The sequence below is a fragment of the Bactrocera neohumeralis genome, chromosome 2 (assembly GCF_024586455.1).
Source record: "Bactrocera neohumeralis isolate Rockhampton chromosome 2, APGP_CSIRO_Bneo_wtdbg2-racon-allhic-juicebox.fasta_v2, whole genome shotgun sequence".
Classification (NCBI taxonomy): Eukaryota; Metazoa; Arthropoda; class Insecta; order Diptera; family Tephritidae; genus Bactrocera; species Bactrocera neohumeralis.
The window spans coordinates 40,620,062-40,624,411 of record NC_065919.1 but is presented as its reverse complement, the minus strand read 5'-3'; the positions used below and the strand labels follow the sequence as shown (position 1 = coordinate 40,624,411).

The following is a 4,350-nucleotide window of genomic DNA, read 5'->3' as shown; positions in this document are numbered from 1 at the left end:
TATTTTGGAAGAGGTTACCAAAACAAACATATGTGCCTAAGGCCCAAAAATCATTTGATGGCATCAAAGCTGCAAAGGGCCGTTTTTAGTATGTAGCAATGCTTCTGGTGGCAGCATGATTAAACTGCTGTTAGTAAACAAAAGTCTCAGGCCGCGAGCACTAAAGGGCAAAGATTTAAAACATTTACGTGTTCACTGGATGGCCAATAAAAAAGTCTGGGTAACTGGAAATATATTCCAAAAATGGTTTGCTAAATGCTTTGTACCAGAAGTTAAAAGTTATTTGGAGAAGAAGAAACAGCCCTTTAAAGCTCTTTTAATAATTGAGAATGCACCGGGCCATCCGTTGATTGAACATCCTAATGTAAATATCATTTTCCTCCCACCGAATACTACATCAATTATACAACCGATGGATCAAGTCATTATTGCGACTTTTAAAATGTACTACCTCAAAAAAACTTTTCAGTGCATAATGGAAAAACTGGAGGAAAATCCTGAATTGGACTTCTCCGATGCTTGGAAAAATTTTTCTATCAAGGATTGCATCTTGTACGCGTCAAAAGCAATTTCTGAAATAAGGCAAAATTGTACGTTAAACGCATGCTGGAAATCTCTTTGGCCAGAAGGTGTTAAAAGTGGTATGTCCGTAACAAGCAATTCAACTGATTATTCAGATATCATTGATTTAGCACGTTCCGCGGGAGGAGAAATTCTTGCAGATATGACGAGAGAAGATATTGACGAGATTCTTCTAGACCGAGAGCTCGGTGATGGCGATTTGATTGAAGTAGCTACGGAAGTAATCGAATCGGAAAATGGCAGCGACACCGAGATAGACGAGCATCCAATTAAAGCAGAGACGATTAAGCAAGGATTTGCAGCAGAATTGGAAAATTATTTTGTAGCAAATGATACTGATGCCGAACGTGCACGAATTTTTCAAAAAGAATTGAGTCTCTGCATGTTAAGATACATATAAAGAACTACATCGGAATTTATTCGATCCAAAAAGAAGCATTCAAACAAAATTAACTGAATTTATGGTGCAAACTCAGTCGGAGATACTAAGTCAATCAGAACATCAATCCATAGTTCCTACTATTGATTCTGATACAAATTCTAGTGATATCAGTGCCGGCCATCAAAATAAGCGGCTAAGAATAATTTCCACTACGGATAATGACAGTGATTAAACAGCATTCAACGGTTTTTTCAATAAATCTACCTATATTTTATTTTCTTCTCTTTTATATATGGTTTTTGTTTTGTATTTTTTATTTTGATATAAATGAATAAATCATAAGTCTGAAATTTGAAACTTATTGTATTGTTTTTGAATATTTTTTTGCGCGTATATTTTGTTATACGCGATATTTTTTATATTCGGAACCCATTCGTCAGTTAATATTGGAAAACTAACCATTTTTACGCGATTTTTTTTACGCGATTAGTGGCAGAACCAATAATCGCGTAAAAAAAGGACTGAGTGTATACATATGTGACCTGGTCTACGAAAAGGGAGCTAACGTGCGAAAACTAGTTTTCTGGGAAAAGCTGTTAAAAATAATCGTCAGTTTCTCGTTATCTCATTAATTGTTCTCCTTTTTTTTGACACCTAAGCCCCCTTTCCGTAGACCAGGTCACATATGTATATTTATATTTATTAAACAATTAGAACCCTTATTAGCCCATTGGGTATTTTATAACCCATCGCATACCTCAGTTATGCTGAAATTTACAAACCTGAAATTTCACAGAGCAACTTCTATGACCTATGTACATATGTATATAAACTTCCCAATAAATTTTCGAAAAAATCGTATGGCGGGATTTATAGGCAGGCAGTAATGGGTTAAGACTGAATCATATTCCGGGTGGTGAACTGGCGAATAAGAGATATTAAAGGCATCAATTTCACAGAATTCTCCTTTTTTCGTCAGTGTGTAAGCTGAGTATAATTTTAAAATTGAAAAGTAACAAACATGATAACTCTACTCTGGCCTAATAAAAAGAAGAAGTTTTGTACTCTCCATGATAATCGGTTAATTTACGTACTATACGTACTTGTATATCTACACTTTCAGTACGGGATTGATAATCGAGTGGGTGGTGGTATTTTTTAACCAAAATTAGTACCAGATTAGTCTAATAGGGTTTCATCGAAGACAGTGAAATAATACTTTGATCTCTTCAATGGATTCCAGAACATGGTGACATTCCTGGTAAGCTGGTGAATTGCTTGAACATGCCTCATAGAAGAAGAGTCTATAAAAAATTTTCTATGCAACTATATGTCGAAGGTATTTAGCGATGTTTCGTTAATTGCACATACATATAATCTTTTGTTATTTTCATCAGTAGCACAGGGTGGTAACAGAGTGAGGGGATTTTAGTCCCAGTCGTTTCAAAATGAGCCTCTTAAAGGTCTAGGTGCCCCTCGCTAGCTAAAATAAAAAAGCTTCGTTTTGTTCCTAGCATGACGTTTGTTTTTTTGAGAACCATGTATTAAATTGTGGTCAGAACTGAATTACCCAAAAGAAAAATAATATTTCTGAATGAGGCAGATCCAATAAATATTTACTTTAAGGACCACTAATGCAAAAAAATTTGCTATCGTTTCAGGAATATACCCTAATTCGCAGTTAATTACTGTCTAAATTTCTTCGACGGCGACTATCAAATACTGGTTTACCGCCTTAAAGACGCACCGAAAACGGCCACCACGGAGGGCAATATTACAAAAGACCACAATATCATACTAATACGCGATAAAGTTGAGAAAGTAGAAGTATCAAAAGATCCCGTGAAACATATCCTGAATGAATTATTGTGTATTGGTAAGCTGTCGCCGCGATGGGTACCATGTGTATTTCGTGCAGAATATGCATGAATTTACGAACAGTATATATGTACATATGTACATATGTATGTAATATAATAAATTTAAAACGACATCATTGAATTTAATTATCGTAGCTATCACTATTGATTCAAAAAGGGGCTCACCATTTTGCCACGTTTAATATGCCTCAACCTACTTTAGCCTATCTACTATACTGGAATTTATGGTTTTAATATTTATATACATACATATGTAGGAACAATGTACCAAATTTGTTCTATGTTGTCTACCTAAGTCAACATTTACTGCTAACAATGTATGGCTCGAAGGCAAAATACTCTTGTTTCTACACACATAAGAATGTAATATTTTTATCGCTAACATGACGAGGCGCTGAAGTACAAGCCAACAAAAGATGTGAGACTTTGATGTACTACAGTGGCTCAAACGCATAATTGGACACTAAGTATAAAATTATTAAAAAGCCGATATTTCTCTTCAATGAGAAAATTTCCAAAAAGTTTTGATGCAGAATTGTAGATTATGAAAACACCTTTTAAAAATGTAGAATACTTATGATCTTTTACCAAAAAACTTTTTTTCAAATTAAAAAAGAAACAAAAGCTAACAAAATTCCCGTCAAACGTATAATTGGACGAATAGTGTAGACGCCGAGTTATTGTTGAAAACGGTTTTTTGGATCCGTTATTTTTTCTGCTGAGTGAGTTCATGTTAATTCCAAGGCAAATGATAAATCAGTATGTAAGTGTAGTGTTCAAAGTGCAGACAAATATTGAAATGGATGAACGAAAAAAGCAAACGACTTTGGAAACGCGGCATTTAATTATAAAATTATATGGAGAGGGTAAATCTGTGCGTAATATCGCTGAAATTGTTAACCGATGCCCGTCCACAGTTCATGCTATCATTCAACGGTATGTTAAAAATTTTCAAGTAGAAAATAAAAGTCGTATTGGCCAAGGAAGGAAATTAAATGACTATGATGAGCGTTGGATTGTGAGAGAAATAAAAACAAAACCATTTACAACGGCGAATGAATTAAAAAATGTGGTCAGCAAGAATTTAAAAAAAGAGGTTTGTGCCGAGACCATTCGTAACGTGTTAAGAAAGAATAATTTCAATGGGCGAATAGCCAGAAAAAAACCGTATATCAGTGAAAAGAATAAAATTGTACGGGTGAAATTTTGTAAGGAGTATTTGTTGAAAGATTCTCACTTTTGGAACAAGGTAATTTTGCAAAAACTTGTTAAACTTGATTATTTTTTATCTTATCACATATTTTATAGGTATTGTTTACTGACGAGAGTAAATTTAACCTACATGGATCAGATGGAAAGATGTACGTCTGGCGTAAGCCAAATACTGAGTTTTTGCCTAATAACACTCGGGCTACGGTTAAGCATGGGGGAGGTTCGGTAATGGTGTGGGGATGTGTTTCTAGTGCAGGAGTAGGGAACATTCATTTTATAGAAGGTAAAATGAAT

At 34.6% G+C, this 4,350-nt stretch overlaps 1 pseudogene; it reads left to right on the top strand.

Moving 5' to 3' along the window:
- Window positions 1-412: 412 nt before the first annotated feature.
- LOC126751096 (tigger transposable element-derived protein 1-like) lies at window positions 413-1,222 on the top strand (annotated as a pseudogene).
- Window positions 1,223-4,350: the final 3,128 nt, after the last annotated feature.